Source organism: Peromyscus eremicus, unplaced genomic scaffold (assembly GCF_949786415.1).
Source record: "Peromyscus eremicus unplaced genomic scaffold, PerEre_H2_v1 PerEre#2#chr22_unloc_1, whole genome shotgun sequence".
NCBI lineage: Eukaryota > Metazoa > Chordata > Mammalia > Rodentia > Cricetidae > Peromyscus > Peromyscus eremicus.
The window spans coordinates 9,449,535-9,474,647 of NW_026734286.1; the positions used below are offsets into that span (position 1 = coordinate 9,449,535).

Below are 25,113 nucleotides of genomic sequence, written 5' to 3' on the forward strand. Positions count from 1 at the left end.
GGCTCCATATCCCAGCCTACAATTTTGGCAGAAGGTTTTAGCCTTACCAGAGGCCATGCCTTACTAGGAACCCTAGAGGCCACACAAGTACTTGAAACCACAGAGGCAACATTGGCACACAAGAGCCCAGAGGCCACACAAGATGCAAAAACTTCAGTGGAGACACCCCACTGGATCTGCCACCAGAACCCAAGACCACTCAGGCCAGAAGACCAGAGAGAAAACAAAAACCAATGGGAAAACATCCAAAAATATCCATCTAACAAAGATAAAATCAGAAATCAGCACCTTAGCCTATAATAACCCCAAACCTAGATGAATAATCAAAAACAGCCACATCAATATGGTACCACCAGAGTCCAACTATCCTGCAACAGCAAGTCTTGGATTCCAACACAGCTGAAGCAAAAGAATATGACCTTAAATTCAGTCTTATGAAGATGATAGAAGTCTTTAAAGAGGAAATTAATAAATCCCTTAAAGAAATCCAGGAAAATACAAACAACAGGTGAAGGTAATGAATAAAACTGTTCAAGTCCTGAAAATGGAAATAGAAGCAATAAAGAAAACCAACTGAGGGAATCCTGGAGATGGGAAAACAAACAGTAACTACAGGGACAAGCATCACCAACAGAATACAAGAGATAGAAGAGATATCAGGTATAAAAGATACAATAGAAGAAATTGATATATCAGTCAAAGAAAATGTTAAATCTAAAATGTTCCTAACATAAAACATCCAGGAATCTGGAACACTGAAAGGACCAAACCTAAAACTTAATAGGAATAGAAGAAGAATCCCAAGTCAAAGGCCCAGAAATCATTTTCAATAAAATCATAGAAGAAAATTTCTCAACTAAAGGAAGAGATGCCTATAAACATACAAGACGCTTACAAAACACCAAGTAGATTGCACCAGAAAAGAAAGTCTGTCTAGCACATAATAATTAAAACACTAAATTACAGAACAAAGAATATTAAAAGCTGAAAGAGAAATGAGCCAAGTAACATATAAGGGCTGACTTATTAAAATTACACCTGACTTCTCAACTGAGGCTCTAAGAGCCAGATAGGCCTGGCAGATAGATGTCTTATGAGATCTAAGAGATCACAGATGCCAGCCTAGACTGTTGTACCCAGCAAAACTTTCCATCAACTAGATGGAGAAAACAAGATACTCTATGACAAAACCAAATTTAACAATATCTATCTATAAATCCATTCTTATAGAAGATACTAGAAGGAAAACTCCAACACAAAGAGGTTAATGACACCCAAGAAAACACATAAAATAAATGATTTCACAACATCAAAATGAAAAGAAGGGACACACACACACACTACCTCCATCACTACCAACATCAAAATGACAAGAATTAACAATCACTGCTCCTTAAAATTTTTTTTCAGGCCGGGCGGTGGTGGTGCATGCCTTTAGTTCCAGCACTTGGGAGGCAGAGCCAGGTGGATCTCTGTGAGTTCGAGGCCAGCCTGGCCTCCAAAGCAAGTTCCAGGAAAGGCGCAAAGCTACACAGAGAAACCCTGTCTCGAAAAGAAAAAAAAATTTTCAGTATCAATGAACTCAATTCCCTAATAAAAGGACACAGGCTATCAAAATACATGTGAAAAGAGGCTCCATTATTTTGCTGCACACAGGAAACACACCTCACCTCAAAGATGGACATTACCTCAGAGTAAAAGGTTGGAAAAAGGTTTTTGATACAATCACCCAAGAAGCAAGCTGGTGCAGCCATTCTAATATCTAACAAAATAGATTTCCAAACAAAATAATCAAAATAGATGGAAAGGGATACTTCATACTCATCAAAGGGATAATCCACCAAGATATCTCAATTCTGAACATCTATACCCTAAATGCAAGGGCACCCACATTTGTAAAAGAAGCATTACTAAAGCTTAAATCACACATCAAATCCCACACATTCATAGTGGAAGATTTCAGTGTCTCACTCTCACCAATGGACAAGTTATCCAGACATAAACTAAACAGAAAAGTCATAGAACAAACAGACATTATGACTCAAATGGGCCTAACATATCTATGGAACATTTGCCTCAAAGAAAAAAGAATATACCTTTTCCTCAGCACCTCATGGAACCTTCTCTGAAGTTATACTCAGCTACAAAGCAAGTTCTGTATGGCAAATGTGTTGCTAATTAGTCAATAAATAAAACACTGATTGGCCATTGGCTAGGCAGGAAGTGTAGGCGGGACGAGGAGAATAAAGCTGGGAAGTGGAAGGCTGAGTCAGAGAGACACTGCCAGCCACCACCATGACAACCAGCATGTGAAGATGCTGGTAAGCCACAAGCCATGTGGCAAGGTATAGATTAATGGAAATGGATTAATTTAAGCTTTAAGAACAGTTAGCAAGAAGCCTGCCATGGCCATACAGTTTGAAACCAATATAAGTCTCTGTGTTTACTTGGTCGGGACTGAGCGGCTGTGGGACTGGCAGGTGAGAGAGATTTGTCCTGACTGTGGGCCAGGCAGGAAAACTCAAGCTACAAATGGCGTCCAATGTGGTAGCAAGAGTTTGCACCTAAAACCTGAGAAAAGATTCTAAAACGAAGCTAAAAACAGCTTCCTAATTGTCTCTCTCAAATGAGCGGCAGCTGCTGGTTTGAGCTACTGGTGGGTTCCTAATGTGTGCACTCGACCTGCAGTATGGCGGGAATGAGGCCTCTGCAAGTGGCACATTAAGCTGCATGGTGAATTTAGCCTTTATTAGTACAAAACAAAAAAAAAAGAGGTTTCTGGGCTACACGCTGCTTGGATAAAAGCATAGAGACCCATGATAGCTCCCAGAGCTGGTGCTAAACCACCACCATGTTGGGAAGCTGAGGTGGGCGGAGCCAGCAGTCATAGCTGCTGCAGTTTAAAGCAATAGATTCACAATAAGACAGATTCAGATGTAATAGTTTACAATGTGTGTAAAATATACATAGGCTTGAAAGAGACAAAAAGTTGATATATAGAGTTATAGAAACAAATACAAAGTTTTAAAAAATAAAGTCTTTAAAGAGACAGTAAAATTAATATAAAAAATAAGCCACGTAAAGATGAATATTACACAGAGAATCTGGATTGTGTTGTCTCTGGGATTTTTAACTGCAGAAAAACATTTGATTGTAAAAGCTGTTGAGTTATGCCAAAATGTATATTTTAAAGGTACCTTGACTTCAAAATTTGGATATAAGGATATGTTGCTTTGGAAAGGAGACTCTGCTTTTGTTCCCACAGAAAGCCAAAGGCTATGAATTTGTTCCAGATTAAGATACATCAGGTTTGACCAGCCAAGACCCCCTGAAAGGTCTCTGATGACACCATGGCCCAGATGATCCAACATCCAGAATGATTTCAAGGCAACTGGCTCAGATGATACAGCCTCACGGACTACTCCATAATCCTAAAATTTTCTTTATGTCCCCATAAGATACAGCGCCCCCCCTCCAGCAGGAAGTAGTAAGAGAAGCTACACCCAAATTCCCAAATTATATGTAATTTTACTTCGTTAAGGTTAAAACCTTCCTTTTTTTAAAAAAAAAAGGGGGGGGAGTGCTGTGGGATGTTCTGTATGGCAAATGTGTTGCTAATTAGTCAATAAATAAAACACTGATTGGCCATTGGCTAGGCAGGAAGTGTAGGCGGGACAAGGAGGAGAATAAAGCTGGGAAGTGGAAGGCTGAGTCAGAGAGACACTGCCAGCCGCCACCATGACAACCAGCATGTGAAGATGCTGGTAAGCCACAAGCCATGTGGCAAGGTATAGATTAATGGAAATGGATTAATTTAAGCTGTAAGAACAGTTTGCAAGAAGCCTGCCACAGCCATACAGTTTGAAACCAATATAAGACTCTGTGTTTACTTGGTCGGGACTGAGCGGCTGTGGGACTGGCAGGTGAGAGAGATTTGCCCTGACTGTGGGCCAGGCAGGAAAACTCAAGCTACACTCAATAGATAATTTGAACTAAAAATTTGAAATAAGCTTTGTATCTTAAGACATCACCATGTTCAGCAGGGAGGAGCTTGGACATGCCTCAGCTGAGTGGACCAGGCTCTGCTGGTTCCCCATGGGAGACCTTGATTTGGGAAATGTGGGGATAAGGGGTGGCTTGGGAGGGAAGGCTGGGGTGGGAAGAGGGAAGAGGTGGGATCTGTGGTTCGTATGTAAAGTGAATAGAAAATTTCTTAATAAAAAAATGAGAAAAAAAGAGATCACCATGGATCAAAGTTGGACTTCAACAAAAACTGAAGCAACAGAAAGCCTACAAACTTGTGGACACTGAACAACTCTCTACTGAGTTGCCACTGGCTCAATGAAGAAATAAATAAAGACTTCCAAGAATTCAATGAAAATAAATGCACAACAACCCAAATTTATGGAATATAAAAGAGGATGCCAAGAGGAAAGTTCATAGCACTAAGTGCCTTCATAAGAGAATTAGAGAAATCCCACATTGATGACTTAACAGAACACCTGTAAGTGCTAGAACAAAAAGAAGCAAATACACTCAAGAGGAATAGATGACAGGAAATAATCAAACTTAAGGCCAAAGTCAATAAACAGAAACATGAGAACAATGCAAAGAATCAATGTAACAAAGTGTTGGTTCTTTGAGAAAAATCAACAAGATAGACCAACCCTTATCCAAATTAAAATGCACAGAGAGAATACTCAAATTAACAAAATCAGAAAAGAAAGGAGAGCACAACACTAAACACTGAGGAAATTCAAAGAATCATTAGGTCATACTTCAAACACTTGTACTCCACAAAATTGGAAAATCTAAAAGAACTGGTTACCATTTACCAAAGTAAAATCAAAATCAAATGAACAACTTAAATAGAACTATAACCCCTAAGGAAATAGAAGCAATCATTAAAAATCTCTGAACTAAAAAGCCCAGGTCCCAAATGGTTTAGTGCAGAATTCTACCATACTGTCAAAGAAAAGCTAATACCAATAGTTCCATAAAATAAATTATTCCATAACATAAAAAAGAAGGAACATTGCCAAATTCATGTTATGAGGCCACAGTCAGCCTGATACCCAAACCATATAGAGACTCAAAACAAAAAAAGAATGACCCTCATGAACATTGATGCAAAAAAACTCAATAAAATACTCACAAGCCAAATCCAAGAACACATCAAAAATATCCATCATGATCAAGTCAGCTTCACCTCAGAGATGCAGGGATAGTTCAACATATGAGAATCTGTCAATGTAATCCATCATATAGACCACCTGAAATAAAAAATACCACATAATCATCTTATTATATGCTAAAAAGGCCTTTGACAAAATCCAACACTTCCTCATGATAAAAGTCTTTGAGATCAGAGATACAAGGGACATACCTAACTAAACATAATAAAGGCAATATACAGCAAGCCTATAGCCAACCTAAAATTAAATGGAGAGAAATGTAAAACAATTCCACTAAAATCAGGGACAAGACAAAGCTGTCCACTCTCTATATATCTATTCAATGTAGTACTTGAAATTTTAGCCAGAGCAATAGGACAACAAAAGGAGATCAAGAAGATACAAATTGGAAAGGAAGAAGTCCAAGTATTACTATGTACAAATGATGTGATAGTATACATAGTCAATCCCAAATATTCTACCAGGGAACTCCTACAGCTGATAAACACTTTCAGTGAAGTGGTTAAATACAAAATAAACTAAAAAAAAAAATCAGTAGCCTTCCTATATACAATTGACAATCAGACTGAGAAAGAAATCAGGGAAAGCACATTCTTCACAATAGCTACAAATAGTATAAAATACCTTGGTGTTACTCTAACCAAGCAAGTGAAAGACATGTATGACAAGAACTTCAAGTCTTTAAAGAAAGAAATTGGAGAAGATATCGGAAGATGGAAAGATTCCCCCATGCTCATGGATAGGTATGATTAACGTAGTAATAATGGCAATCTTACCAAAAGCAATCTATATATTCAATGCAATCCCCATCAAAATTCCAACAGAGTTTTTTACAGACCTTTAAAGAACAATACTCAACTTCAAAAACTCATGATAGCTAAAACAATCCTCTACAAGAAATGAACTTCCAGAGGTATCACCGTCTTTGATTTCAAGCTGTGTAGTACAGAGCAATAGTAATAAAACCTGCATTGTGCCAGGTGGTGGTGGCTCAAGCCTTTAATCCCAGCACTTGGGAGGCAGAGGCAGGTGGATCTCTGTGAGTTCAAGGCCAGCCTGGTCTACAGATCGAGTTCCAGGACAGGCTCCAAAACTACACAGAGAAAACCTGTCTCTAAAAAAACAAAAACAAAAACAAACAAACAAAAACCCTGCATAGTACTGGCATAAAAACAGACATGTTGATTAATGGAATTGACTCAAAGACCCAGAAGTAAATCCCCAAACCTATGGGCACTTGATTTTTGATAAAGAAGCCAAAATTATTCAATGAAAAAAGAAAGTATTTCAACAAATGGTGCTGGTTTAACCAAATGTCAGTATGTAGACTACAAGTAGATCCATATCTATGACCCTGCACAAAACTCAAGTCCAAGTGGATCAAAGACGTCAAAATAAAGCCAGATAAACTGAACCTGATAGAAGAGAAAGCAAGGAATAGCCTTGAATGCATTGGCACAGGAGACAACTTCCTGAACAGAACACCAACAGTGAAGACACTAAGATCAACAAATAATAAATGATACCTCATAAAACTGAAAACCTTTTATAAGGCAAAGGACACTGTCAAAAGAACAAAATGGCAGCCCACAGAATGGAAAAAGATCTTCACCAACTCCACATCTGACAGAGGGCTGATATCTAAAATGTATAAAGAGCTTCAGAAACTACCACATAATATAATTAAAAATGGGGTATAGATCTAAACAGAAGATTCTCAACAAAAGAATCTCAAATGGCCAAGGAGCCCTTAAAGAAATGTTCAACATCCTTATCCTTCAGGGAAATGTAAATTAAAATGATTCAAATTCCATATTACACCTGTCAGAATGGCTTAGATCAAAAATACAAATGGCAGCTCATGCTGGGAGGATGTGGAGCAACAGGGACATTCCTCAATTGCTGGTGGGAGTACAAACTTGTACAGCTACTTTGGAAGTCAGTGTGGCAGTTTCTCAGAAAATTGGTAATCGATCTACCTCAAGACCCAGCTATACAACTCTTGGGAATGAACCCAAAGAATGCTCAATCACACCACAAGGACATTTGCTCAACTATGTTCATAGCAACTTTATTCATAACAGCCAGAAACTGAATATGACATAGATGTCCCTTAACAGAAGAATGAATAAAGAAGAGGTGGTACATTCACACAATACAATATTACTCAGCTGTCAAAAACAATGACATCATGAACTTTCAGGCCAATGGATGGAACTAGAAGAGATCATCCTGAATGAGATAACCCAGACACAGAAACACAAACATGGCATGTACTCACTGGTAAGTGGATATTAGTTATAAAGTAAAAATAACCTGAGCTGGAGGGGTGGCTCAGCACTTAAAAGTATTGACTGCTCTTCCACAGGTCCTGAGTTCAATTCCCAGCAACCACATGGTGGCTCACAACCACCTGTAATGAGATCTGGTGCCCTCTTATGGCCTGCAGGAACACATGCAGGCAGAACACTATATACATAATAAATAAATAATAATTTTTTTTTAAAAAAAAAAACATGCTATAATCCAGAGACCCAGAGAAGTTAGGTAACAAGGTGGGCTCAAGTGAGGGAGGGACACATGAATCTCACTGTGAAGGAAAAATAGAATAAACATCACCAGTGGAAGGGGGAAGGGGTCTGGACAGGGATGGGGATGGAAACAGAAGTGATTGGGTGGAAGTAGGATAGAGAAAGAGAGCCCTGGGAGAGACAACTGGAATCGAGAGCCATCTCTGGGATGAGCTAGAAACCTAGTGCAATGGAACCTCCCAGGAATCTATGAGGGTGACCCTAGCTAAGACCCCTAGTAACGAGGGATACAGAACCTGAACCAACCATCTCTTGTGATCAGGCAAGACTTCCCGTGGATAGACTGACACATCAACCCAGCCATAAAATCTTAGACTTACAATGTGTTCTGCTTATAAGATATGCTGGGGTAAAAGTGGCACAGAAATTATGGGAGTGGACAACCAATGACTGGTACAGCTTGAGACCCATACTGTGAGAGAAGCCCACTCCTGACACTGCCTGGAGGGCCAGGACCCAGAGACTGGATATCCCACAGACCTAGAATAGAACCATGACTGCCAATAAATAAAAGTCAATGAAATGATTCCTAATGATATTCTGCTATACTCATAGATTGATACCTAGCCAATTGTCATCAGAGAGGCTTCACCCAGCAAGTGACAGAAACATGCAGAGACCCACAGCCAAATATTAAGTAGAGCTTGGGAAATTCTGAGAAGAGGGAGAGGTAGGATTGTAGGAGCCAAAAGAGTCAAGGTAATTGCAAGAAAACCCACAAAATCAACTAACCTGGCCTCATAGGGGCCCACAGAAACTGAACTGCTGAAGAGGGAGCCTGAATAAGAATGACTAGGCCCAGTACATATATGTTATAGTTGTGTAGCTTGGTCTTCTTCTAGGACTCACAACAATGGGAGCAGGTCTCTGATCTTACCTCATTTTGGGACCCTTTGCTCCTATTGGGTTGCTTCATCCAGCCTTAATAGGAGAGGATGTATCTAGTGTTACTGCAACTTGATATGCTAAGGTAGGTTTGATGTCCATGGGAAGCCTGCCCTATTCTATAGAGATATGGAGGAGGAGTGGATGGGGGGAGAGTGGAGTTGAAGGGACTGAAAGGAGAAGATGCAGGGGAAACTGTGGTTAGGGTGTAATAGGTAGGTAGGTAGATAGATAGATAGATAGATAGATAGATAGATAGATAAAAATTTAAGAAGTATAAGTAATAGAGGATTAATCATATTACAGGCATTCCTTATAGTACTCAAGGCAGAATATAATTGAAAGATGACATAGAACATTAAAATATCAATTATTATAAAATAAGAAGGGGGACTGGAGAGACGGCCTTGAGGTTAAGAGTACTAACTACTCTTTCAGAAGACCTGGGTACAATTCCCATATGGCAGCTCACAACTTTCTATTACTCCTGTTCCTGTGGGTCCAATGCCCTCATACAGACATACCTGCAGGCAAAACAGCAATGTACATACAAATAAATAAAAAAAAAAGAGTTTGGATGCTTCCCTTCCTAAGATAGATAGATAGATAGATAGATAGATAGATAGAGATAGATAGATAGATAGATAGATAGATAGATAGATAGATAGATAGATAGATAGATAGGTAGGTAGGTAGGTAGGTAGATAGATAGATAGATAGATAGATAGATAGATAGATAGATAGATAGATAGACAGATAGACGATAGATAGATAGAGAAGGAGGAGGAGGAGGAGGAGGAGGAGGAGGAGGAGAAGAAGAAGAAGAAGAAGAAGAAGAAGAAGAAGAAGAAGAGTACCCTTGGTACACAGAACCCCTTGGTACACTCTTCTTCTTTTTTCATGTACTTTCCGTATTTACTCTTGACTTTTAAATTTGACCCCCAGGTTATATATGTTCCAGAGTTCAAAATCATTTCTCTACAGAGCATTCTGAACTACCTTTAGATAAGCCTGTGTGATTTAAAGAATTTGAGACATGGAAGTCCAGTTGATGGAAAACTTAGGAAGGGACATGCATCTGTCATTGCAGATAGAGCCACTGAAACATTATCGATTCCTCTTAAGCTCTACTGGCTGCTGGCCTTCAAGAAAAACTGTGCAGGGTAAGAATACAGTGGAAGTCACAAGAAAGATAGCAACCCTCTAGGTAAAGGTCAAAAGGAAATGTCAACCATATAATCAGAACTCCATTTGTCCCATCTGGGGCCAATGTAAGAACCTATATACCTACAGACTCTGCCAGCTCCTATTGGATCAAGAGATAAGTCACTGTTCCCCAGCCAGTCACCCCTAGCTCTAGGCCTTACATCCAGGGGCACAACCCATGCCTCCATACCCCCACCCATTGCAGCCCCAGTTGCGGGCCAGCAGGCAAGACTCCTGCAGGCAGACCTGAGCACCCCACTCATCAGACCTTGTAGTCTATAAGCCCCACTCTATCCCCCAAACTCAGCCATCCCCTGAGACCACAGCTGCTCCCTGAGACATAGACTTCACCAGCTGCTGTTGGACCAAGAGATTCCTGAGACACAAACACCACCAGTGCCGATTGGACCAAGAGTAGCTCCCTGAGACATAGACATGGTTTACACTGATTGAAGGAAGAGATGAGTAGACACCAGTGTAAGGATACATTCAATAACATAAATAGCAGGGGCTGGAGAGATGGCTCAGAGGCTAAGAGCACTGACTGCCCTTCCAGAGGTCCTGAGTTCAATTCCCAGCACCCACATGGTGGCTCACAACCATCTGTAATGAGATCTGGCGCCCTCTTCTGGCCTGCAGTTATACATGCTGTATACATAATAAATAAATAAATAAATAAATAAATAAATAAATAAATAAATAAATAAATAATAACATAAATAATAACATAAATAATAATATAAATAGCAATATGGCACCACTAGAACCTAGTGGTTCTACTGCAGCAAGACCTGATCATCCCAATGTAGAAGAAACAGAAGAAAATGACCTTAAAATGACTTTATGAAGATGATAGAGGCCTTTAAACAGAAAATGAAAAAAAAAATCCCTTAAAGAAATTGAGGAAAAAACAAACAAAAAATTGGAAGAAATCAATAAATCCCTTAGAGAAAGTCAAGAAAACCAAGAAAAAAAGCAATCAAACAGGTGAAAGAGACAGTTCAGGACTTGAAAATTGAAATTGAGGCAATGAAGAATACACAAACTGGGGGAATGCTGGAAATAGAAAATTTGAGTAAATGAACAGAAACTACAGGGGCAAGCATAACCAAAAGAAGGCAAGAGATGGAAGAGAGAATCTCTGGTGTTGAAGGTACAATAGAAGAAATAGATTCATTGGTCAAAGAAAACATTAGCCAACAAAGACTAAAGCCAACAAAGACATAACACAAAAGGTCCAGAAAATCTGGGACACCATGAAAAGACCAAATCTAAGAATAATAGGGATAGAAGAAGAAGGAGGAGTAGGAGGAGGGGGAGGAGGAGGAGGGGGGGGAGGAGGAGGAGGAGGAGGAGGAGGAGGAGGAGGAGGAGAAGAAGAAGAAGAAGAAGAAGAAGAAGAAGAAGAAGAAGAAGAAGAAGAAGAAGAATGCCAGCTCAAAGGCACAGAAAACATATTGAACAAAATCATAGAAAACTTTTCCAACCTAAAGAAGGAAATGCCTCTGAAGCTACAAGAAGTTTATAGAACAAGAAATAGACTGGACCCAAAAAGTGTGGAAAAATAGCGTCAAACCACTAAACATATAGAATAAACAAAGACTATTAAGAGCAGCAAAGGAAAAAGGCCAAGTGATTTATATATGCAGACCTATCAGAATTACATCAGACTTCTCAACTGAGACTCTAAAAGACAGAAGGTCTTGGACAGACATTGTGCAGACACTAAGAGACCATGAATGCCAGCACAGACTATTATACCCATGTACTCAATCACCATAGGCAGAGTAAACAAGATATTCCATGACAAAACCAGATTTAAACAATATCCTCAAATACAGCCCTACAGAAAGTACTAGAAGGAAAAATCCAACCCAAGGAAGTTAGATGCACCCATGAAAACATAGGCAATAGATAATACCACACCAACAAATCCCAAAGAAGGAAACACATACACACTACCACGAAAAAAAATAACAAGAATTACCAGTCACTGGTCATTAATATCCCTTAATATCAATGGATTCAATTTGCCTATAAAAAGACATGCTAACAGAATGGATACAAAAATAGGATCCATCTTTCTGCTGCATACAAGAAATACACATCAACTTCAAAGACAGATACTACCTCAGAGTAAAGGGTTGGGAAAATACTTTTTAATCAAATGGACTTAAGAAGCAAGCTGGTATACCTGTCCTAATATCTAACAAAATAGATTTCAAACTAAAATTAATCAAGAGATACAAAAGGACATTACATATTCATCACAGGAAAAAGCCATCACAATGAAGTCTCAATTCTGAACATTTATGCCCTAAATACAAGTGCACCCACATATGTAAAAGAAACATTACTAAGGCTTAAATCACACATCAAACCCTACACATTAATAGTGAGAGACTTCAGCACCCCACTCTCACCAATGGACAGGTCTGACAGAAAGAAACTTAATAGGGAAATAAAGGAACTAACAGATGTTATGACTCAAATGGACTTAATGACATCTATAGAACATTCCACCCAAACACAAAAGATTATACATTCTTCTCATCACCCCGTGGAATCTTCTCTAAAATTGACTACATACTCAGTCACAAAGCAAATCTCAATAGACACCAAAAAAATTGGAATGACTGCCTGTATTTTATTAGACCACCAATGCTTAAAGTTAGAATTCAACAACAATGAAAATTACAGAATGCCTACAATCTCATGGAAACTGAATAATGCTCAACTGAATCACCACTGGGTCAAAGAATAAAGAAAAAAAATTAAAGACTTCCTAGAATTCAATGAAAATAAATGTACAACATACCCCCAACTTCTGGGACACCATGAAAGCAGTACAAAGAGGAAAGTTCATAGCTCTAAATGCCTACATAAAGAAGTTGGAGAAATCACATCAGTAACTTAACAGCATACCTGAAAGCTCTAGAACAAAAAGAAGCAAACTCACCTAGGAGGAATAGATGACAGAAAATAATCAAATTGAGGGCTGAAATCAATAAAATAGAAACAAAGAGAACAGTAAAAAGAATAAATGAAACAGAGAGTTGATTCTTTGAGAAAATCAACAAGATAGACAAACCCTTATCCAAACTAACCAAAAGGCAGAGAAAGAATATCCAAATTAACAAAATCAGAAATGAAAAGGGAGACATAACAACAGACAATAAGAAAATTCAGAAAATCATCAAGTCATACTTCAAAAACCTGTACTCCACAAAATTGGAAAATCTAAAAGAAATGGACAATTTTCTGGATAGGTAACACATACCAACATTAAATCAAGACCAGATAAACAATTTAAATAGACCTATAGGGCTGAGCTGGGGCGCACAGCCAGAGACTCTGCAGGACCAGCGCGGCCCGGAGCATCTGAGCGGTGAATTCTTCAAGTCTTCGATTTAAAAAAAAAATGGCCCCAATAAAACTACATTGCAAAAAATGGGAAAGAAACAGAATGGAAAGAGTAAAAAAGTTGAAGAGGCAGAGCCTGAAGAATTTGTGGTAGAAAAAGTACTGGACCAGCGTGTAGTGGATGGGAAGGTAGAGTATTTCCTCAAGTGGAAAGAGTTCACAGATGCTGATAATACTTGGGAACCAGAAGAAAATTTAGATTGTCCAGAATTAATTGAAGCATTTCTTAATTCTCAAAAAGCTCGTAAAGAAAAAGATGGTACAAAAAGGAAATCTTTATCTGACAGTGAATCTGATGATAGCAAATTGAAGAAGAAAAGAGCTGCTGCTGACAAACCAAGGGGGGTTGCCAGAGGTCTTGATCCTGAATGAATAATCGGTGCCACAGACAGCAGTGGAGAGTTAATGTTTCTCATGAAATGGAAGGACTCAGAGGAGGCAGACTTGGTGCTGGCAAAAGAGGCAAATATGAAGTGTCCTCAGATTGTCATCGCCTTTTATGAGGAGAGGCTGACTTGGCATTCTTGTCCAGAAGATGAGGCACAATAATTGTTTGCATATATATATATATGCATATATATATATATATATATATATATAAATAAAATCTGGATCTTTGGTTTTGAGTTACTAGTGTGGAAAAATAGTGTTCTAATGAAAATCGAGTTTGATATGCTGGTTTTGAAGTATTGACAGTAGTTGGGATATTTTTGGTTTTTGTTCTGCATCAAAAGGCACTGGTTTCTTTGAGCAAATGAAAGCTTTCTGTAGTTGCTTCTTCAACAATAGAATATTTGATACCATGTTGTATTTCCTCAGCTTTGAAGAACAGCTTTTCTTAAATGCTGAGGAGATTTTACAGTCATTACTCAATCAGAACTTTTTAACTGGGACACAGCAGGACCATTCTGGGTTTTTTGTTTGTATGCGTGTGTATGCATAAAACACTTGTGTAACTGTTTTTCATTTTGTCTTGTTTTTTAATGCTCAAAAACTGTAGATGAAAACATGTGTTGATGAGATTCCATCATTGTGAATGTTTTCCTAAAACCATAACCTTTCAGATTTAGTAGATGATTCTCTAATTTATTGGATAGTTTTACAGCAACCACATCAGAATTTATGTATTATCACATAAATATAGTAGTTTATTTACAAAAGTTTGTCCTTACAAACTCCCCCTTCAGAAAATGGAATTAGACAAAGTAGTAGTATGATTTAATAACAAGACTTAAGCTGGGTGTGGTGATGCATGCCTTTAATCCCATCATGAAGGCAGATGGACCTCTGATTTAGACTAGATCAACCAGGGCTACACAGAGAATCCCTGTTTGTAAAAACCAAACAAAAAGACTTAAACGGGCATGTAAATGTTCCTCTAGTGAACCATTCCTTTATAGAAAATTGAAATCTACTAAAAGGTTATGATTTGTGGAATATATGTTTGCTGTCGAAATGGGCTCATGGTTAAAGATGATATTGGCAATTTCAGACCCGCTGACATAAATGAACAAAATTTGGTAATATAAATTAATGACTTGCATGCTTTTTCTGTACCCTGACTCATTCCTTACTGGTAGGATCAATTTTTTCAGTATTTGGGTTCTGGTTCAATGAGCCAGAAAAGTAACTTTGTAGTATCAGAATGTCATCCAACTGTATATTTACTTTATTGTAAATAATGATGAATAGTGGTCAATAAATAGTTTTATATTCCTTTAAAAAATAAATAAATAGACCTATAACCCCTATTGAAATAGAAGCAGTCATCAAAGGTATCCCAACCAAAAAAAGTTCAGGGCCAGATGGTTTCAGTGCAGAATTCTACCAGAATTTCAAAGAAGAGCTAATACCAATACTCCTCAAATTGTTCCACACAATAGAAACAGAAGGAACATTACCAAACTCCTTTTATGAGGCTACAATTACCCTGATACCCAAACCACACAAAGATGCAACAGAAAAAGAGAATTACAGACCAAGCTCTCTCATGAACATTGATGCAAAAGTACTCAATAAAATACTGGCAAACTGAATCCAAGAACACACCAATATAATCATCCACCATGATCAAGTAGGCTTCATCCCAGAGATGCAAGGATAGTTCAACATACAAAAAAAATCTGTTAATGTAATCCATCATATAAATAAACTGAAAGAAAAAAACCACATGATCATCTCATTAGATGCTGAAAAAGCCTCTGACAAAATTCAACACACCTTTATGATAAAGGTCTTGCAGAGATCAGGAATATAAGAAATATACCTAAACATAATAAGGCAATTTACAGCACGCCAACAGTCAACATCAAATTAAAGGGAGAGAAACTCAAAGAGATTCCACTAAAATCAGGAACAAGACAAGGCTGTCCAAGGCTATCCACTCTCCCTATATTTATTCAATATAGTACTTGAAGTTCTAGCTAGAGCAATAAGACAACAAAAGGAGATCAAGGAGATACAAATTGGAAAGGAAGAAGTTCAAATTTTTTATATTGGCAGATTATATGATAGTATACATAAATGACCCCAAAAATTCTACCTGGGAACTCCTACAACTGATAATCACCTTAAGTATTGTGACAGGATACAAGATTAACACAAAAAAATTAGTAGTTCTCCTATATACAAATGATAAATGTGCCAAGAAAGAATTCAGAGAAACACCACCCTTTACAATAGCCACAAGTAATATAAAATACCTTGGAGTAACTCTAACCAAACAAGTAAAAGACCTGTATGAGAAGAACTTTAAGTCTTTGAAGAAAGAAATTGAAGAAGATATCAGGCTTCTGGATAGGTAGAACCAACAAAATAAAAATGGCAACCTTACTAAAAGCAATCTACAGATTCAGTGCAATCCCCCATCAAAATCCCAACACAATTCTTCACAGAACTGTGTAGCTTAAGTTTTCCTGCCTGGCCCACAGTCAGGATATATCTCTTTCACCTGCCAGTCCCACAGCCGCTCAGTCCCGACCAAGTAAACACAGAGACTTATGTTGCTTTCAAACTGTATGGCTGAGGCAGGCTTCTTGCAAACTGTTCTTATAGCTTAAATTAATCCATTTCCTTTAATCTATACCTTGCCACATGGCTCGTGGCTTACCGGCATCTTCACAAGCTGTTTCTCATCGTGGTGGCTGGTAGTGTCTCTCTGACTCAGCCTTCCACTTCCCAGCTTTATTCTCCTCCTTGCCCCGCCTATACTTCCTGCCTAGCCAACGGCCAATCAGTGTTTTATTGATTAATTAGCAACACATTTGCCATACATCCCACAGCACTTCCCCCTTTTTTTTTTCAAAAAGGAAGGTTTTAACCTTAACAAAGTAAAATTACATATAATTTGGGAATTTGGGCGTAGCTTCTCTTACTACTTCCTGCTGGAGGGGGGCGCTGTATCTTATGGGGATACAAAGAAAATTTTAGAATTATGGAATAGTCCATGAGGCTGTATCATCTGAGCCAGATGCCTTCAAACCATTCTGGATGTTGGATCATCTGGGCCATGGTGTCATCGGAGACCTTTCAGGGGGTCTTGGCTGGTCAAACCTGATGTATCTTAATCTGGAACAAATCCATAGCCTTTGGCTTTCTGTGGGAACAAAAGCAGAGTCTCCTTTCCAAAGCAACATATCCTTATATCCAAATTTTGAAGTCAAGGTATCATTAAAATATACATTTTGACATAACTCAACAGCTTTTACAATCAAATGTTTTTCTGCAGTTAAAAATCCCAAAGACAACACAATCCAGATTCTCTGTGTAATATCCATTTTTACGTGGCTTATTTTTTATACTACCTTTACTGTCTCTTTAAAGACTTTATTTTTTAAAACTATGTATTTGTTTCTATAACTCTATATATCACCTTTTTTGTCTCTTTCAAGCCTATGTATATTTTACACACATTGTAAACTATTACATCTGAATCTGTCTTATTGTGAATCTATTGCTTTAAACTGCAGCAGCTGTGGCTGCTGGGACCACCCACCTCAGCTTCCCAACATGGCCGTGGTACTTTACCACCAGCTCTGGGAGCTATCGTGGGTCTATGCTTTTATCCAAGCAGCATGTAGTCCAGAAACTTCTTTTTTTGTTTTATACTAGCAATGTCTAAATCCACCATGCAGCTTAATGTGCCACTTGCAGAGGCCTGATTCCCGCCATACTGCAAGTCGAGCGTGCACACTAGGAACCTGCCAGTAGCTCAAACCAGCAGCTGCCACTCATTTGAGAGAGACAATTAGGAAGCTGTTTTTAGCTCCGTTTTAGAATCTTTTCTCTCAGTTTTTAGGTGGAAAATCTTGCCCCACGTTGGACGCCATTTGTAGCTTAAGTTTTCCTGCCTGGCCCACAGTCAGGATATATCTCTTTCACCTGCCAGTCCCACAGCCGCTCAGTCCCGACCAAGTAAACACAGAGACTTATGTTGCTTTCAAACTGTATGGCTGTGGCAGGCTTCTTGCTAACTGTTCTTATAGCTTAAATTAATCCATTTCCTTTAATCTATACCTTGCCACATGGCTCGTGGCTTACCGGCATCTTCACAAGCTGTTTCTCATCGTGGCAGCTGGTAGTGTCTCTCTGACTCAGCCTTCCACTTCCCAGCTTTATTCTCCTCCTTGCCCCGCCTATACTTCCTGCCTAGCCAACGGCCAATCAGTGTTTTATTGATTAATTAGCAACACATTTGCCATACATCCCACAGCAGAACTGGAAAGAACAATACTCAACTTCATATGGAAAAACAAAAAAACCCAGGATAGCTAAAACATTCCTTTACAATAAAGTAACTTTTAGGGGCATCACAATCCCTGACATCAAGCTCTACTCTAGAGCTATAGTAATAAAAACAGCTTGATATTGACATAAAAATTGACATGTGGACTAATGAAATTAAATTGAAGACCCTGACATTAACCCACATACCTATGAACACCTGACTTTTGACAAAGAAGCCAAAACGGTACAATGGAGAAAAGAAAGCATCTTCAACAAATGGTGCTGGCATAACTGGTTGTCAACATGTAGAAGACTGCAAATAGATCTATATCTGTCACCATGAGCAAAACTCAAGTCCAAATAGATCAAAAACCTCAACATAAATCCAGCTACACTGAACCTGATAGAAGAAAAATTGGGAAGTAGCCTTGAATGCATGTATTTTCTCAATTTATATCCCAAAACAATTCTTAATACTCCTTAAGCAGACTCCTGTAGATTTCTCATTTTATCTGGTGCCCAACCACATGAATCTGAGCCCCACATGCCCCTATTGGGGCTACTTGAGTGACCAACCCTAATGCCTGTGGGCAGCTGCTGGTAAGTTTCACTGCCCTGCAGAGCCCACGTGCAGCCCAAACCCCACAGGAGCTGCCTGACCCCTGCTAATGTGACCACCTGCATACAGCAGTCATGCAGAGAGCCTGTAGGGCAGGCAGCTCACAGGGTGTGTGAGCCAGGCACTCCCACGCCAGGCGGCTCACAAGGCAGCAGTTCTTGTAACCACAGCTAGAACCATGCGTGGTCAGTGGTGAATAGAGCATCCTGTCAGAGAAAGGTGCCCACACTAGGCGCCTTTCTAGTTCTGTGGCTGTAGCTGCCGGATCAGATCAAAGCCTTCAGCCTGATACAAGTGGCGCAGATCGCTCAGCAAAGCACACCTGCTTTGCAGTCTGAGCACATCAGTAGCGTTTCTCCCACTGCCCCCTGCCCCACTCTGAGAAGGCTCCAGTGGCTGCTGCGAGACCACTGTGGGAGTCACTGGTACATTCCACTTGGCTGCCAGCAACCAACTGCAAGTGTTAGTGCCAACAGGCTACTCCCTTATTTTAAATCTGTCCCATGTAGTTGCTTAAGCTCACAGGTCAAACAACTTCAGAGCTTGAGCCAGAGTGAGGTACAGTGCTTCAGGACTTGCCTTGGTGCTACACCTGTGACACCTGCTGACCAAATATTGCTACTACATCCAAAAATCATAACATGAACCAGCTATTTGTCCTACCAGGTTAATTAAGAGCCTAGGCACCAGGAGCACCTAGGATACTTAGAACAATCTCTCAAGGACCTTATCTGAGGTAAATTACTTGATAATTTTACACCTTAAACTTATAAATAAATAAATAAAAATTTTCTTTCCTTTACAAATTTTAAGTATTTATTACACCATGACAGATAATACAACCATTCAGAAATTTAAAAACTTCTTTGTTTATACTATGGATGAAATTTTACAAGACATATATAACCTTCCTGGGACATATACAATTTTTGCTATAATGGCAATTAGCATAGTAATTCATTTCATATCATTATAAACTGGTTTAATAACGGCGCCAAATGTGAGACATTAATGGGACTGATACAGACTTTGCAAAGTGGTAATGAGAACTTAAATGAAAGGATTCATTCTTTGGAATCTGCTAATTTACCACATGAACCTCAGTCCACTAATAATATATGGACAACTAGATTTAATTCTGTGAAAATAAATGTGAAGATTTTTTTGGGTAAAACATTAAGTCTGCAAGGCAATCTTAATGCCATACAGATAATTTCTAAGGAGAAATGATCATCATTAATTGATAGAATAAAATCTTTTGAATCATATATTTATTTATTTTTATTAAGAAATTTTTTATTCATTGTACATACCAACTACAGATCCCTCTCTCTTCCCTCCTCTATCCCCCAGTCTTCCCCCCCCCCGTGCACCCCTCAGCCCCTCCTCTGACAAGGTAAGACCTCCAATGGGGAGTCAGCATAGCCTAGTACAGAATCATGTATTTATGATGAACATAAAAAAATTTTTGATTCCATGAAGTCATCAGAATCATTTATGATACAAGAGGTACAGAATTTAGAAAAAGCCATGGTTAATCAATTTCAAACTTTACAGGACTCTGTTAGAACTGATAATAAAACTGTTAATATGCAGAAGGAACAGGTTAGAGAGGTTATAACATCACCAGTGCCTTATAGAGTCAGAGATGACTTACCAAAAGTCACAAGCCATGATATGTATCCTGTTACTGTTTATGAAAAACCAGCAACTGATAAATATCCTGAAGGGATAAATGGAGTCTATACATATGAGAGATTTAAAAAACATCAAGGATGCTATAGTTACCTATGGTATACATTCAACACATGTGAAACAGGTGTTAAATGCATGGTCTTCTAGAAATACGATCACACCAAATGACCGGAATTAGCTAATATCAGCTGTATTAAAATATAGCCAGCAATTACAACGGAAAAGCTGGTTAAAAGAAGAAGCTAAGGCCCTTGAGCAACAAGGTAAGATTAGAGGTTTTCAGATCTTCCAAGATCAAATTCTTGGTGAGGGCTGTTTCACTGATATAGATGCACAATCTACCTTTGATGAGCATACATTATCCATATGCCATACAGCAGCCTTAAATACTTGGGAAGATTCCAGAACCAGGGAAACCAACTGAGATATATACCAAGGTCATACAGAGGTCAAAAGAACTGTTTACTGGTTTGTTTGTTTGTTTGTTTGTTTGTTTTTTACAAAGTTTGACTAAAGTTGTAAACAACACAATATCAGATCAAGAAGTTAGATGAGTACCAAATCAATCTTTGGCTTTTGAAAATGCTCATATAGAATAAAAAAAGATAATTGCACCTTTAAAGATCAGACCAGCACCCATAGAAGAATGGATCCAACACACAGTCAATGTTGAGTCTCTTAACTATGGTGATGAGACTTGGATAAAAGAGGTAATTTCCAATGGTATAAAGAGGCATCAAAGTGCCAAATGTAGCCGGGCGGTGGTGGCGCACGCCTTTAATCCCAGCACTCGGGAGGCAGAGCCAGGCAGATCTCTATGAGTAAGAGGCCGGCCTGGGCTACCAAGTGAGTTCCAGGAAAAGGTGCAAAGCTACACAGAGAAACCCTGTCTCGAAAAAACAAAAAACAAAAAACAAAAACAAAAACAAAAAACAAAGTGCTAAATGTGTTAACTGTGGTAAAACAGGTAAACCAGAAATTGCACACAAGGCACCCCTACAAGCAATGCTTCTTCTAGAAATGACCCAAACAGGAGACCCCAAACTTCTGGATTATGCAAAAGATGTGGCAAAGACAGACATTCGACCAATGAACGCAGATCAACAAGAGACATATGAGGCACCCTTTACCATTGGGAAATGTGTCAGGGGGCCTCTCACAGGCCCCCAAATCAAATGTGGTCCAGTCATTTCCAGTCAATGTGGAGGAAACTCCTTCCCAGGACAATTATATAATCCAGTGCCTAACGTAAAAGACCATACTGCACTGGATGATAGAACAGCGTTGATAGATGGATCAAAAATTTTGAAAAACACCATAAAATGAATATTTTGACACACTTCCATAAATGAACAAAGACCAAAGCTTAGGGTATGAATTAATAACCTCATACTTGAAAGCTTAGTGGACACAGGTACAGATGTGATTATAATTATAACAAAATCATGGCATCTGCATTGGCCTCTTCAAGAGGTAGATTCCAATTTTTAGGGATTTGAACCCTATCTCAGGTAAAACAAAGTACAAGATGGGTTGAATGCATAGGGCTAGAAGGACAGAGAGGAAGGCTGAAGCCATATGTGGCTAATGTAGCCATGAATCTTTGAGGCCGTGATACATTACAGCAATGGAATACTCAGATTAGTATCCCTCTAACCTCAGAAGCAAACCATAGACCAATTCATGTTTCTGGGAATAATATTATTAGATACTATAAACTGCCACCAACTATTCAGGCTGTACATAAACAGAGCACAACCACTGTTGAACTCTCAGAGGTACCAATGGCCCTACCTTTAAAATGGCTAACTGGTAAACCTGTCTGGGTTGGGCAATGGCCTATGACACAAGAGAAACTACAAGCCTTAAAACAGCTGGTTAAGGAGCAGTTAAATGCTCAGCATATTGAAGAATCTTCCAGTCCTTTGAATTCACCTGTATTTGTTATTAAAAAGAAATCTGGGAAATGAAGGATGCTGACAGATCTGAGAGCCATTAATAAAGTAATTCAGCCTATGGGTTCCCTACAGAATGGGATGCCCTTACCCTCTGTGTTACTTAAGGAATGACCTATTGTAGTTACTGACTTAAAAGACTGGGTTTTTTTTTAACCATACTTCTACAAGAAAAGGCTAGATAAAAATTTGCCTTCACAGTACCTACTTATAATTCCTAGAGAGTCAATAGATATCAGTGGAAGTTTCTCCCATAGGGAATGTTAAATAGCTCCACCTTTTGCCAATATTTCATGCAAAAACCATTGGGAATAATTTGAGCACAATTTCCACAATTTATAATTTACCATTATATGGATGGTATCTTATTAGCTGATTGAAATTAGATACTTTAGATAGTATGTCTGAAGAAGTAAAGAAAGATTTACCTCACTGGTGATTACAAATTGCTCCCCAAAAAAAATACAAAGAGGAGATTCTTTTTAATTACTTAGGATATAAGATAGACCTACAAAAAAAATAGACCCAAAGGGTACAACTCAGGAGAGATTGATTATAGACTCCTAATGATTTTCAAATATTGTTATGATGCATTTCCAACTTACAGACCATCATTAGAATACCTAAAGATGGACTAGTAAATTTGGCCAATACCCTAAAAGGGAACAAGGACTTAAATAGTCCAAGAGAACTATCAGCTGAAGCTGAGACAGAATTGGTCCTACCAGAAAAGAAAATATGAGAGGCATGTGTGGATCATGTGAATCCAGAGCTTAACTGTATTCTGATCCTATTACCCTCCAGACATTCCCCTACAGGGATTTTCATGCAGAGAGAAGGTATTATATTGGAATGGATATTTCTACCACATAAACCGAGTAAGAAGTTAAAGACATATGTGGAAAAGATCTCTGACTTGATTTTAAAAGGAAAATTAACACTTCATCAACTGACAGGAATGGACCCAGCAGAAATTGTAATACCCTTAACTAATGAGGAAATTTCCTCTTTGTAGAAAGACCATGAATATTGGCAAAGAGCCTGCAGTAATTTTTGGGAGAGATTAACAACTGTTATCCCAAAAGCAAGAGAATAGAATTCATAAAAAGAACTGAGTGGGTCCTTCCTCACATTGTATGGCAAAAACCAAGCTCTGGAGTCCCCACATACTATACTGATGCAAATAAATCAGAAAGGGCAGGATATAAATCAGGAGACTTAAGTAAAGTGGCTCAAAGCCCTTACAATTCTGTACAAAAGGCAGAACTGTATGCCATTCTTATGGTACTTATGGATTTCACAGAATCTCACAATATAGTTACTGACTCTCAATATGCAGAGAGAGTTGTTTTACATATTGAAACTGATGAATTTATTCCTGATAACACAGAATTAACTTCACTATTTACACAATTAGAGGAAATCATCAGAAATAGGGAACATCATATATATATATATATATATATATATATATATATATCATATATATATCATATATATATATGTATATATATATGTAAAACACACATCAGATCCCATACGGGCCTGCCAGGTCCTCTAACACAAGGTAATGATGAGACTGATCAGTTATTAATAGGTAATGTGCTGGAAGCCTCACAGTTTTATAAGAAACACCACGTAAATAGCAATAGTTTAAAAAGAGACTTTTCCATCACTTGGCAACAATCCAAGAAAATCATTTAAAAAAATGTCCTACTTGTTCCTTCTATAACCAAACTGTATTACCTGCAGGAAGTAATCCTAAAGGTTTACAAAGAAATGAAATTTGGCAGATGGATGTGTTTCATTTTGCAGAATTTGGAAAATTAAAATATGTATACCATACCATTGACACCTACTCAGGATTTCAATGGGCAACTCCTATAAGTTCTGAAAAGGCTGATTCTATAATTACACACCTATCAGAAGTTATGGACATCATGGGAATACCTGTACAAATAAAGACTGACAATGCTCCAGCATATGTCTCAAGTAAAATGAAATGATTTTTGCTTATTATAATATAAAGCATATTACAGGTATACCACACACTCCCACAGGCCAAGCAGTTATAGAAAGATCCAATCAAACTTTAAAGTATATGCTAAATAAACAGAAAGAGGTAACAATGATTCCTAGAAATAGATTGCATAATGCTTTATTAACCATGAATTATCTTAATGCTGATGAGAAAGGGACAATAGCTGTGAAAAGATATTGGATAACAGAAAAAACTCCTGAGCTAAACCAACCTGTCTACTTCAAAGATGTGTTGACCTTGGAATGGAAAGCAGGATATGTCCTACATTGGAGAAGGAGTTTTGCTTTTGTTTATGCAGAAAAAAAAAGCTATGGATACTAACAAAATTAATAAAAACTCTATTTGAACAGGAGAATTCCCTTGATGAAGAGTAGTGGTAGCTCATCCACTGATGTGACAACTCTACAAGTTGTTAGAAAAACTCAACAAACAAGGGTCAGGGCAGGGTTCTTTTTTTTTGTCTTTACAGGATAAAATAAATACCCATCTTCAAGAAATAAAAAGGCCTTGAACACCCACACATCTACAGGAGAAGGGAAGGACATATTGGTATCAATATAATCTACAGGGTAATATCTCACTGCCTAACATCATTATCTCTTTAACCTAACAAAAGTTGTGGTCCCAATTCAATTATAAATCAAGCTGGCTTTAGAGTTGGAATATGGCTCTCTCCTTCTCTAAACCCAAGCATGTTGCTAAAAGAAAAATTAAAAGATTCTGTCTCATATCAGAAAAGCCAACTGGTGTGGATAGAAAACCAATAATCTAGGGACCA

General features: G+C 38.3%; 1 pseudogene; it reads left to right on the forward strand.

Annotated features, from left to right (window-relative positions):
• Positions 1 to 13,219: 13,219 nt before the first annotated feature.
• Positions 13,220 to 13,849, forward strand: LOC131900751 (chromobox protein homolog 3-like; annotated as a pseudogene).
• Positions 13,850 to 25,113: the final 11,264 nt, after the last annotated feature.